This window comes from Octodon degus, unplaced genomic scaffold (assembly GCF_000260255.1).
Source record: "Octodon degus isolate 3935 unplaced genomic scaffold, OctDeg1.0 scaffold00241, whole genome shotgun sequence".
Classification (NCBI taxonomy): Eukaryota; Metazoa; Chordata; class Mammalia; order Rodentia; family Octodontidae; genus Octodon; species Octodon degus.
Genome location: NW_004524817.1, coordinates 1,035,886 through 1,050,370, shown reverse-complemented (window position 1 = coordinate 1,050,370; position 14,485 = coordinate 1,035,886). Strand labels below are relative to the sequence as shown.

Sequence of the window (14,485 nt, the reverse complement as noted above, 5' to 3'; positions counted from 1 at the left end):
GGCATCTTCATCAGTTTCACTTCCCTTTCCCTTCCCACTCTCTCTTCTCCCCCTGAGCTGATTCCCCTTCCCACATAGCCCCTCTTCCTGTTTCCTACCCGTGTTTTTCTGTTGTGACTTTTCTTTTCACTTGCATTGACACTTCAGATCAACCTTGAAGAAATCAGGTGTTATAGAGTTTTGAGTCTTGAACATAATGTAACCTTACATTTCCCTAGCTATTAATTAGCTTATCAATGATATTTTTAGCTTTAGTTATTAATCTTGAACATATTCTGTTAGTTTTATTTCTAGGAACATGATTGTCATGCTAGTGTAGATGTTAAACTGTTCATCTTTTGCTGATTTAATGAAATAGAATCAAAATTTCCTTGTTAAACTTGTATGTGGTATTTAACTGAATTCACTTTTTAAATTGTATATTGTTTTTAGGTTTTGTGATTTATCAGTCTTCAAGATCTTGTCAAGTGTAGATAGTAAATCATTTCCCTTCAATTTTTATGCTGTTCATACAATATATTTTCCTATTAAACATGATGTCATTACCATGTCACCTGAGGAAAAAGTTATCATAGCACGTAATATGTTTTCTTTTTTTTTTTTTAATTTTAGGGAAGGGCCTATAGGGTGTTCAGGGTTTCACTACTACATCAGAGTCATAGTGATCTGCCTTTGTACAGCCTCCCAAGAGCTGGGATTACAGGCGTACACCATCACACCTAGTCTCAGTTACTGACTCAGCGCTCCCTGGAGGCAGGGCTGGCACCACAAGCCCAAGGATCGAACCCCTGACCCTGGCTTTAATCTGCTGAGCTATTTGGCCCACCCTATGTGTTTTCATAATCTATAGAGAAAAGTTACTTAGCAATTTTGTTAAAAATACTCTATTACTGCATACACTATTCTACTTCATCAAAATTGAATAAGTGACATAAAATTTAGAAAAATAGCCTTACATGTCACAATTTCAAATTTATTTTCTACCTTAAGTATTCGATTATAGAAACTGCAACATTTTGAAGCTATAAGTACAAGGTGTCCATATTTTGGTAAAAACATAAATTAGTACTTACTTGTGGAATTTACTGAGTAATTTTTAGTACTACTCTGCCACCCAACTATTTCATTCTTAGGTATGTATACAGAGAAATGGATACATAATATCTTTATGCACATATAAACACACACAATGTATAAAGGAATATTTATAAATGTTTTATCAAAAATTTTCTCAAGCAGGAAACAACTCAAATTTTCTCTTCTGGTACTGGAGATGAAACACAGGATCTTGTGCTTGCCAGGCGAGCACTTACACTACTGAGCTGTCTTCCCAGCCCAACAACTCAAATTTTCATCCAAAATTGGAATGGGATCTTGGAACCATGCTTTGACTCTGGTGGCAATGGAATGGGGGCCCCGTCATTGACCCGGGTGTGGCAGCGCTATCTCAAGGAACACTGTATGTCTACGTTGAAGAACTGGCCTCTTCTGGAGGGCTGAGCCTGCACTCCGGAGTGGATGGCCGAGGCCGGCTTCATCCACTGCCCTCGAGAACGAGCCCGATTTGGCACAGTATTGCCTCAGCCTCAAGGAGGTGAAGGCTGGGAGCCGGATAGTAACCCCAAGGAGGAGCATGAAAAGCATTCATCAGGCTGCGCATTCCTTTCGTCAAGAAGCAGTTTAGAGATTCAACTCTCAGCGAATTTTTGAAACTGGAAAAAGAAAGAGCCAACAACAAAATTGCAAAGGAAACCAACAGCAAGCAGAAAGAATTTGAAGACACTGCCTCAAAAGTCCGCTGTGCCGTGGAGCAGCTGGTCGCCGTGGAGTGAGCCCCTTGCCGTGCTCACTGGTACTGGAGTGACATGTTGTGTCCAGGGCGTGTCCCCCAGCGTGTCCAGCGTTTCTGTCCCTTAGCACAGGAGAACGCAAAAGTTTTGAAATTGGATCCTGAAGCTGAGTTTTAATTTTCCCTTGCAAGTGGCGCCAACAGCTCCTCTGCCTTAGCGGCTGGTGCTGCTGTCGTCAGTGGCTGTGTCTTTTTCTTTGGTGTCTTTTGCTCTGTTAGGCGCTGGATTTATTAACAGGGGAGGAGTGCGTGAGGAGGAAGGTCGTGTCCCTGAGACCGGACCTGGTGGGGTGGACGCTAAACCCCCATGCAAGGGGTTTCTGTTTCTGTCCTTGACGTTTCCAACATTCTGTAAACCCCTGGTGCACACTGGGCTGCCAGGAATTCACCTGCCTTTCTCGTGGGCTTCCTGACAGAGGGCAATGGAATAAAGGAATTCAAAAATGGACCAAAAAAATTGGAATGGAATATTAAACATCTGTAAAAGAGGGGCATAATAATGATACAAAAACATGTTTTGACAAAAATGTTATACTATTTAGAGGCCTGAAAAAAGGAATGAATATTGTATTTTCCCATTCCCGCATAAAGTTTATCACCATTCAAAAATTAATAAACATGAGAGAAACTCAAAGAGTAGCTGTCAAGGGAATGACTTCAAAGTGGCATAAAGTGAAGATATAATGTCTGATGCTGAAAATAGGCAATTTGGTTGTGATAATAAGAGGTGGTGTTCTGGCAAATGTTCTAAAACTGCTCCCTGGTCAGGGTATAGAAGAGAAATCCTCTTTGTATCACTTCCAGACTTGCGTGTTGTAAATACTTGCTATGGTCAACCTCACACTCCCAAGTTGGCACAGCTATGGCAAGATGCAGAGGAGAGGTGACAACCCAGTGGTGGGCAGTTGGCACGAGTCACTTCGATGTATCTGTGGTTGCAAGAGTATGTACATTTACCCAAATCCATGAAGCTGCGCACCTCAGATTTGTGTTTTTGAGTGTGTTGACATTATATCTCAAAAGTACCCTTAAAATTTTATGAGGAAAAATATGAAAAAATCCTCTGACATTTTTAGTAATCTCCAATCTCACATTGAAAAGGTCACTAACAGAGGCATTTAATTTTTCACTAACATAATTATAAAGCATCCAAGTCTGCTACATTGTGTGTATTGCGTTTAATAGATGAATATACTGAGACTGGGCATGGTGGCATGTGCCTGTAATCCCAGTACGTGGGAGGCTGAAAACAGGAGAATCACTGAGTCCAATCTAATTAATGAGACACTATGGATCCTGTAGACCCTCTAGACCCTGTCCTAAATACATTTAAGAAAAATAGATGAATATACCAGACTGGGGATATTGCTCAGTGATACAACATCTGCCTGGCAAATGTGAAGTCCTAAGTTCAATTCACTATTAAAAAAATAGATGAATATATCATGTTTTTTATTCCCTATGAACCTAAAGTACAGTTACAGAAATAAGAAATATGCATTCAGTAGTTGTGACACACATACATATACAAAAATTAAGTGTTAAATGATGCATCCAATGCAAAAGAATAGTCTCCACAGTACTTTCCCTCTTATCTCTTCTTTCAACTGAAATCTTATTCCAAGTTGCCCCATTGGAGTGGATGACAATTCTCCAGCTCTTTAATGCTGAGCAATATTCTTATGTCTCCATGTACCCACTTTTCATCATTCTATACTTGCAAAGACAGTGTCAGGCCAGGTCACACACAGTCATATGGACTTTCATCTTGCTCACAATCCTTTCTTTCTTTTTTTTTTTTTTCCAGTGATTTCTTTTTTTTATTTTTAAAGAATACAAAATAGTGATAGAAAAAAAAGTGTTAGAAATGATACAAGATATCATTAAACAAAGTAATAGGATGGGCTGGGGAAATAGCTCAATAGAATAAGCGCTTGCCCGGCAAGTGAAAGGGTCTGAGTTCAATCCCCAGTTCCACCAAATAAATAAATAAATAACCAAAACTAAATAAAATTAAAAAAAATGAAGTAGCCAAGGTTAACACCCAAGAGACTAGCCAGATCACAAAGTTATAGGAATTGAACAATGTTTGCTGTATTACATGATGCTGTCTTCAAACTAGTTGTTCAAATTACAGATAGAAACCTGTAAAATTCATTTAAAGAACAAAACAAAACAAAAACAAAGTTATCAGAAATTCAAAACAGGAGAAATAAAATCAGAGTAAAAACCATTTTTTAAAGCATTAACTGCTCCTTTCAAAAGACCAGCAGAAATCCACAATACAACTACCTAAACTATTCTGTATATATCTAAATATATTTTCCCCTTCTTTCATTTGTCCTTTTCCTCACTCCAGTTTTGGCTTCCCACTGAACAATTTCTTTCCCTTTCTCAGTATATGTTGTACCTTTTAGATTTTCATTTCTTTTTCAGGTTCTCACACTAGGGGAACGATACAGTATTTGCACATGTGGATTTGAGTTATTTCACTTACCAATATAGTCCTTAGCTGAATCCTTTGATCTGCAAAAGCCTTCAATTTAGCTTTTTATAGCTGAGTAATACTCCATTGTGTAAAAATGCCATGTCGTTTTTATCTATTCCTCAGCTGTTGGCATTTGGGTTGTTTCCAAGATTTAGCTATGACAAATTGTACTGCTATAAACATGGGCACACATATATTGCTGTGGTGTGATGATTTCAGTTCCTTTGGGAAAAATAACCAGAAGGAGAATAGCTGGGTTGAATGGGACCTACAATCCTACCTTTTTGAAGAATTTCTATACTGATTTCCATAGTGGTTGTACCAATAAATATATGGAAAAATGTTCAACAGCATTGGTCATTCAAGAGATGAAAGTTAAAATATTGCTGATGTATTAAAATACCATCTTATGCTAGAAAAAATGGCTATCATCAAGAAGTCAACCAAGAACAAATGCTGGAGAGGCTGTGGTAGAAAAGGAACCCTTCTCTATTGCCGGTGGGAGTCACAATCCTTTCGTGTTCTCATATATTTCAGATCCTGTCACCCTAAGAAGTCCTTTCAATGTCCATGAGAATGAAAATTGCTACTGTTTGACCATGCTGCCCAAAGGTTCAGGTTTAGAAGTCTTGTTCTCAGCATGGTCATTTTGAGAAGTGATAGAATCTATTACATGGCGTGTTACTGGGCTGCAGGGCTGCCCCTTGGACAGGATTGAGGTAGTGCCACTGGGACCTTCAGTTATTTCTCATGGGACTTCAAGCTATTTCTCAGGAGGAAATTATTATGAAAAGAAAAATCTTGCACCCTACCCTAACTCTGACTTCCTGGTCTGTGTGTCATCTTTCTCCCAGATGGTCCTGTCATGATACCATTTCCTATGATGCGACACAGCTGTCATCTCAGACTTCAAAACTATACTAACTAAACCACATTTATTTATGAAGTTTCCAGTTTCAGGTGGTTCCTCATGGTCCATGAAAGTGGATTACTCTATAGGTCCACTTAGGAATTCACTTAAATCTTTCTGATTCCTTTCACCTCTGTTCTGCTTCTGTTATCATTATATTTTAACTGTATTCTGCAGCATTGTTTGTGGGTATTTCTATAACTTTGAGTGGTAGTGATTCACTTTATTTAAAACTTCTATTTTATTTAAGCTCAGTACATTTTGTTCTTCACACCTATCAAAAGTTATCTGAGGACTTTAAACATCTCTTTTTCTTCTTCCAGAGTTTTCCTGAGTTTTATTATTCTGTTAGACCCCACTCCCCTTCTCTTCTTGCCTCTCTAGCTTCCATGATTGATTACTTAAAGTTTTCAAATTATCTCCTACTGGACATGTATTTATGGTTTGATAAATATTAGCTGAATTAGTGAAAGAGAGTCGTCAGTGCTTATGCAGACTCTCCTAACGCGATAGTTCAAATAGCAGCCACACCCAGTTTAATTCAGTATGAGTGAAAAATAATTTCTATTTAACACATTGTCATGCTGTTGTTAAAGATACCTTTGCAGTGAAATTATGTGTTTATATGCTGTCTGAATAATAACAATTTTTCCACTTTATATATTATTCATTAAAACTGGTAGCTTTTATGTGTGCTTGATGTATGCCAGTGAGAAAAATCTCTTTACGTTCTTAAAACTAAAAGTACTTTGTTAATTTTTACCAAACAAGAATCAAAGAGGTCCCCAAAAGAAGAGCTGTGACCTCAGCTTGCTTTCCTGAATATGTTCGGTTTTTGGGGTATTTTTTTTTTTTTTGGCATAACCGGGGATTGAACTCAGGCCCTTGTGCCAGGGAAGTGCTTATTCTATTGAGCCATCTCCCTGGCACTCTGAATATGTTCTTGACCCTCATCATGGAGGAAAAATCTCAGGGTAGGCTAGTGTGAGGCATAGGAAGATGTACTAGGGAGAGTTAGAAAGTAAAAGAGAATAGGAATAGGACTATGGCTTTAGTAACTGTCTTATGTTAGTGATTTCAGTTGTAACATGCAAACCTCTTCAGTCCTCTCCCTACTGTGACACAGAGTTTGAAGTTGCATTTCTGAGTTTATTCTCAGTGATTTGAATGCAATTATCTCATATTGTATAAGATAATCATATCATTTATTTTAAACTATGTTGCTATACTGTTAAAAGGTAAACATTGTATACATTTTCCCCAATCCCTGGTTCGGCACATAGAGCTATATGAAATTTATTTATCTATGAAGAAAATTAGTGTTTATAATTTTAGAAATATTTAAAAAATCAAATCTATTTCATTTGGAATATTTTCAACTTTCTTAGATTAACAAGTTATGAAAATTCTACTTTATTAGAAATCTGAGAAAATATTTGTTGGTAAAAGCATATTGGGGTATAACAACAAGAAACAAAACCATTATACTGGCACAACTGATGAAATTTTACTTAGTGTACAGGAATAGGTATTGCACACGGCAAAGTGACACCACCGTCCTTCCCTAAGGATCTGGTCAGGCAGAGCTAACAAAGCTCCAATTTGTGCTTGTGCAGTAAGTGCCCAAGAGGACCAATCACAGACAATTTTGTGCCATTAATCTATTCTGTAGGCAATTTGTGACTGATGTAAGTGGTTATACTGTACTTATTATAATAACCAATAGAATGAATTGAAGGTTTTTCATGTGTGTTACTGGACATATTGAAGAATACATTGGCATTGCTAGTTGTTTCAATTATTTTTCTTTTCCTTCTTTCCCCTTTTTCTTCCTTCTCTTCTCCATCCTTTCTTCCCTCCCTCCTCTACCCTCCCTTCCTCCTATCATTTTCTGAGTAGGGAGAAGGTATAAGAGGAAAATAACAAATCTGGAAATTTCATACTCCTGGATTTTCTGAAGATAAAGTTGAACTCTTTATGAGCACTTTCACTTGGTGTATCTCTATAAAAGTTTCTACTTTGCACATGTCATGTAGTTGTTTGAATGAAGAAGTAACTTTCTAACAACACATGAACTTTCAAACAGCAATAGTCAATTCAAAGTAAGTAATTGCAAAGTTTATTTCACAGATTCGAGGTAAGTTCATTCTTATATCCCCAGTTAATCATAATGAAAATTTATTCTACTTAGTAAAGTTTTCTCATATAATTGATGGGTTAAATTGGAAAAAGACTTTTGCCTTGCATTGTTTTACTTTGTTTTAAATTTTGGTTTATGGAACTGTGTTAGCCTGTATTGTTCAGTAGGAGATGTCTACTGTATAGATTTCATAAAAAGATATCCAGACTTGCCTGCATCTGGTAGGTGAAAAGGTACTAATGCAATTTTCCAACTATTTGTATGAAACAAAGAGGTAAATAGACTCTAAGTTTAAAACAATGGAGAAAAACATTGTTGGTTGGTTTTTTTTTTTTTTTAAGATAGGTTTAAGCCTAATACCTAGTTCCTGCAAAGGTTAAACTGTTTGTTAGTTCTTACCCTGTCTGATTCCCTTCGGTCCCCTTAGTTTTTAAGTTGAAAGTAACTTCAAGGAAGTTAGGTTTAATTTTTTATGGTGTGTATTCACATGTCTCCTCTTATTGTCTACCAGTGTTGATTTCCAGATATTGTCCATTTGTATGCTAGTCTATAAGCAATTGTTAATAGAAAAGAATCCTGATTTTGTGCTAGACATTTGAGCTCTGGTTGCTTTCAAATCCCATCATGCCCTGCTTCTGGGTCATCTGAGCATGCTGAATAAAGGCTCATGTCCTTCCCCTCTTTGGAAGCAGTGAGAAATGCAAACCTTCCAGTCCCAGCCCTGGCTTTGAGACTGCTGGGTCTCAGACGCTAGCCTGTAGGAAGGCTCAGCCCCACCATCTGTCTCCTCTAACCTTGCCAAGCCTGCTTATGCTGGCCCCTTGTTTCCATTTTGTCTAGCTACCCGAGAGGGCAATGGAGGAGCCCTACAAGGTAAGGTCACACCTGGCTTTCTGTAGGTATCTGGTGATGGTGTTACATTGATGTCTCAACCACCCTCACAGCTGGCCTCACCCTACCCCGAGATGACATCTTGTGGGTGTATTTAGTTTGAATGGTGCATCAGCTCCCTTGCTGGACTCATCCCTGGAGATGATTTCACTCCAAAAGTTAGGACAGGTGGGCTCATTCTAATCAGAATCTGCAATAAATTTAAGACTTGTACAAAAATTGTGAAAGATATTTTCTAGCGCCAGTGACTATTAACTAATTGTATGCTTCTTCCATTTTGCTTTCTCCTCCAAGATCTGCTTCCCTAGCACCTCTTAATACATTAAACAAGATAATCTTCACATACATAATCACTGCACACACCGTACAGTACCTTCTCAATTACTTGGCCACACTTCCACTTCTCTAGCTGGTGTGAAATGACTACAAGTACTTTTACTCACTTGTCCTATCCCACTTGTCATACCTGCATGCTTAAATCTTAATTACTTTCATGGCTTGCTTTCAGAATACTAATTCTAAATATTGATGATGCCCTCTTATAACACCCTGACCAAAATATTTCCTAGCAACATATTTGTGCCTCAAGAAAAATGCTAAGGCTTCTGATTTTGTCCTAAAAACTGTTGTATTTCCCTAAATGCTTCTTCATTTATCAATCTCATAGTTTTGTTCTTTTTTTAGTATTGGGTCTACAGGGTCTCACTACACAGATCAGACTCATACTGATTCTCTTGTTTTCAGCCTCCCAAGCTCTGGGATTACAGGTGCATGCCACCATGCCCAGTCTCAGTCACCTCTCACTGTGGCCTGGGGGCAGAGCCAGCATGGCACACCAGGGATCGAACCCCAACCACTGTACTCTGCCTAAGCAGGCACTTTAGTCCACTGAGCTATCTGACTGGCCCTTATAGTTTTTATTCTTGTTTGACTTATACACCTTTAAGGTTTTCATCATTATAACAAAAGACTTGAAATTATCAACTTATAAATTGCTGATAATAGAGCAATGGATGCTGAGTTACAGTGAAATAGGAGCAAGAAATTGTGGTGTGCTATTAAGTTGCAAGGTGACTACATGCGACAATAATGTATATAGATTTCAAAAAGAAGATTTTTAATGTGTCAGCATAAATAAATGATGTGTTTAAGAAATCATGGCATTGAAGCACCACACAGTGTATGTATATAATGAAACTTCCCATTGCTACCATCATGTGCAATTTCTATGTTTTTATATATCAGTTAAAATAAACTTAACTTTTAAAATGGGGAAAAAGAAAAGTGTTATGAACCGATAGTTTTGGAGGTTCCTATCCATAAAGAATTAAAGTTCTTGGTTTTGGCACATTAAGGTAGAGCAGGTGGGTGAGAAAAATTGCTTACCAGATAGCTAGGAAGGAAGGGCATGACCCAGGTGCCACTTTCCCTTCAAGAGTGAACCTTCAGTGACCAGAAGACATCTTAGTAGGCTCTGCTTCCTAAAGTTTCCATCACCCAGAGGACAAACCTTTAACACACCGACCTTTGTAAGTCATATCAGATTCCAACTATAGCAATTTAGATTCTCTGTATCTTGAGGTTTAAACACATAGTTACTATTTTACTGAACATATTTATATCCACATTCTCTAGTATAATTGAGTGTGAACACAATTATTCCAACCTCTCATCAGATTGACCTATCAGCTGTTGAATCACCAATCAAATTAATGATCCAAGAATATTAGCTTAATTCAAACCTTTAATCTCATGTGATTTTGTCACATGGATATTAGCACATTTTGTTTATCATACTGGGCAGCTTTTATTTTTAGATTTTAGACAGTGCAGGTATTTCCACTCTGCTCTGCACACAATGTCTGACAATGTATGCGGTCATGTCCTGTTGCTCCTTTGCCCTTCTCCACTGCTCATCTCTGTACTCTCCCACTGCCTGCTGCCCTTGGATTAGGGTCCTCTGCCCACGCATGCCCGTGTGCATATTTGGTTCTCTGTCTTCACAGACTTCCAGTTCCTTGTTTCCTTTTTCCCTCTGCATTCGAGTATCCTATGTGTGGACCTTCTTGGTTTCTTAGGGCCTGGGCTCTGTCTTTTTCTTCATAATCTCAGATCGTCCCCTTCCTTATTAACTTTGGCTCTGTGGAGAGCAGGAAAGGGTGTGTACGCCTAGTGGCATCATACTCTGTGCAAAGAACACTCATTGTCCACGCTGCTCAACAGTCCTGCATTATTCTTCTTAAATTCTCCAGCTTTCTGTTGTTCTCTAATTCTTATTTTACATATTCAGGATAAAGCTACTTTACCTCTGCATCGAGGAGGACATGTGACTCAAGTGAAGCTCCTTGGGCCTACTAATATCCAAATAGAATACTGATTAAAAGATAAATAATTTCTGTTAGACTGGGTGTGAGAATAAATGCAAGCTTGGAGATACTTTGCTATTGTATAACACCTTGTAATGAGAGCATCTTTGTCTGAGCTCATAGTGAGATAGGAGAACTTGATCTGGATTGTAGATTTGTAAATCATTTTATCAGATGTGCTTCAGTGTAAGCCAAAGGCATAAGTGAACCCACTGAGGGACTCTATAGAGGGAGGAAACTGCCAAATGGAACTTGGGGGAAAGCCCAATATTTCATGGCTGGGTTAAGGAAGAAAAACTACAGGAAGTAAGTAGAATGACCAAAATAAATAGGAGGAAAGTTGAGAACCATAAATAGAAAAGAGCAGAGAATGTTTCAAGAAACAGAACACAAACAGCAAAGATGAAACTTACTAAGCAGCCGGGTACATTAAAACTAAACACTGAGTAGTCCTTTGTGATCTTGGAATATTCTGGCGAAGCAAAGTAAGAAGAGATGAAGCAATGAAGAAATGGAAGACAGCAGCCACATCTACTCTATCACAAAGTTTGCTAGTGAAGGGACAACAATGGGGAGGGAATAAATAGTTTAAAACCAGCAAAGGCTCAGACAAAGCTTGTTTTACTCTATATTTCTTCATTTTTACCAGTAATCTCAGTTTCAGGTTTTACATTTATCTTTAGCTCAGTTTCATTATTTTTTTAATGGTAAAAGATAGGACCTAGTTTCATTTTTCTGGGTGTGGATTTCCAGTGTCATTTATTGAAAACAGCATTTTTTTCCTTCAATGTGTGCTCTTATTACCTTTGTGAAAAATCAGTTGGCTAGAAAGGTATGCTTGAAGATATTGAAACAGACAAGAGATGTTTTTTGGAAAGGACATCAAAAGCACAAGGAAAAAAAATACAGAAAGAGACAAATAGTATTATCTTAAATATAAAAGCTCCTGCACAGCAAAGGAAATCACAAGAGTGAAGAAATGATTTAGTGAATGACAAAATATTTGGAAACGATATAACTAGACGAACATTAATATTCAGAAGCAACTTTAAAAACTCAATGACAAAAATCAAACTGATCTGAAAATAAAGAATAAATCTAGGCCGGGGAGATGGCTCAGTGGAATAAGCGCTTCTCTGGCAAGCGCAAGGGTCTGAGTTCAATCCCTGGTTCTGCAAAAAAAAGAAGAATAAATCTAAGTATACATTTATGAAATGATGACATATTAAAAAGCCAACAGGGACATGAAAAAAATGCTCAGCATGATTAATAATCTGGATAATGTCAACCAAACCAGCTTGGTCCGCTAAGCTATCTTGCCAGCGCTAGGGTGGCTATTTCTAACAGTAATGTACTGCACATCTAAAAATCCAGGAGAAATTGTTTTGAAAATTTTCACTACGGAGAAATGATGTTTTTGAGGAAGTAAATACATTTAACCTCAGTTAAATAACATCCGATGTATGCACGTAATAATACATCATATCCTATCTAAGTTATTACATTTTTATATTTGTATGTATAAGTTAAAAACAAATTTTAAAATGGTATTTTAAGGTAAAATCAATGATACTGATAGAAAAGGTGTTGGCAAAAGAGAAGAACATGGTGTAGAGATAGAGAGGAACAGAACATTGTAGACAAGTTTATTTCCAGTGACATCCAAGACCTTGGTTCAAATTGAAATAACATTCAGCTTTCAGTGCATGGTCACTGCTCTAATGTAACTGCATGTTCCCTGCAGCCTGCATGTAAAGGCTGGTTCCCAGTCGGGCTGCTCTTGGAAAGCAGTGAGATCTTCCAGGCCTGTGTTCCTGAATGGAGAATGGGGCCCTGCTCACTTCTCTTTCTTTCTTCACTGCCCCACACAAGAAAATGTTTTTTCTCCTGAAAACACTCCCACTGGGATGTAGTATGTGGTCACAGCTCCAGAGGTTAGCCTTGAAAACTAGAAATCAAAACTGTCACCTTTACCCAGTCACCTTGCAACTGCGCAAGTGAACACCAAGCAAGGGGACAGAGGTGTAACCTTCCGCAGGACACTGGCCTTCCCCTCAGTAATGACCAATATTTACTTCCTAGTTAGATCTTATTTTCAAGGAAACAATGGATTTGCAATGGCTGAAACTTTTAGCAGTATATTTAATGTAGAACTCTAACTAAGAAATATTTTGTATTTTCATTAGATAATAAAAATTAAACAAATAAATAAATGAAAAAATATAAAAAGGCAAAGCAATCACATCCTTCAAATTGTGCACCATTATTTTGTAGTAATAAACTAACCCATTTTTGTTAAATATAACAGGAAAATTTTCTTTTGTATCCCTTGCCATGTAAGCTGAAATTCCTATAGTTTTATTTATTATGTGATTCAGACCAAAGAAACAACTTTTAAGACATGACATTCAGAAAGTGCAAGGAAAGAAAATTAATGAACCTTGAACTAACTCTATAGCTTTTCCCATGCTGAACACACACTTCTCACCTTGTTCTGGTGACCGAACGTGTGCCAAAATAGTGCAGGAAATCTTGCAAGTCATACTGCGAATGAACAGGATATACAGTTATGCTTGTAAGAAGGATGATGAATATTTGATAAGATTCCCTTTGACTGAACCCAGTTTTTTCCCTTGGTTCCATGTTCTAAATACAAACCTTCCCCTCATGAAGTCAATTCACCCCACTAAAATTCTACTCCTTTTCTTACATGGCCTCTGGTATATTACCCAAATGAAAAATGAACCTGGACTGAAGACATGCCAGAATCATTTCCATTATTCAAAGAGATTTTGGCTTGAAATTGTTTTCAGTTTTTTAAATAATAGGGAAAAAAGATAAGTGAAGTATGTCAGGCAGTGAGGCAAGCATATTTTAGTTTTGTCTATTATTGCATCCCTGTATACACAGCCAGTTTCTTCTCCAACTTTACCTTAAACTCCAGAGAGTGGGTTCAAGCACAGGGAAGAGTGCTGGCAGTTATAAGTGCTGTTTCTTTGACCTGGATAACCTGAACTAAAAATTCTCCACTGTTTGCTCCCTGTGAGGCCAGGCAAGTTATTCTTCATTTCTAAATCTGAGTATTAGCCAAACAATAACTTATATGAATGTAATGATAACTATGTAGGTCTAAAGAATGCAAAATGCTTAGAACAGTATCAAGCTTAGTAAGTCCTTATTATTATCATTGTGCCCACGTAGCCCAACCTGGATTATGACAATCTACACATAGTAGCCACTAGAAGTATTCATAGATCAAGTAAATCAAAATTCATAATTTATTTATGGTCTCTAGAGACCGTACTTGCAAGTGAAATATCCCAAGTTCATATATGAACATCATATTGTCTCCCTAGGGTAAGAAACCAAAAAAGGAAAATAAGATCCAAAACGTACAACAGATATAGTGAAGGGAAAGAAATTGCTCAAAGGCAAAGAGATACTAAGAGGAAAAGAGAAATGAATGAAGGGAAAAAACGTATGTATATACACACAAGATAGCAAATATAATTGCATTATTGATTTCTACTAGTTCATTGAAAGGAACAGTTACTGCTATATTGTTTGATCAATTTGCATGACTCTATCTTGCAATCTGAGCAACTACTTTGAAGATAACAATATGCAATATAATAGCCATATTTTGAAATTCTGTATCATTTCTTAATTTTTTCCCTGTTCAAAAATAGAAAAACTAGTGGACCTGGCAATAGCTCAGTTCTTTAAGTGACTGCTTCCACAAAGCTGTCAGCCTCCGGTTGCTCTAGTTCGATCCCCACAACACTCCAACCAGCCAAAAGTGCCCTGAAGGCATTCGAGGAGTAAAAAAAAGAAAAAAAAA

The 14,485-nt window shown here is 37.5% G+C and overlaps 1 pseudogene; it reads left to right on the top strand.

Moving 5' to 3' along the window:
* Nucleotides 1-1,407: 1,407 nt before the first annotated feature.
* LOC101588587 lies at nt 1,408-1,832 on the top strand (annotated as a pseudogene).
* The last annotated feature ends 12,653 nt before the right edge of the window (nt 1,833-14,485 follow it).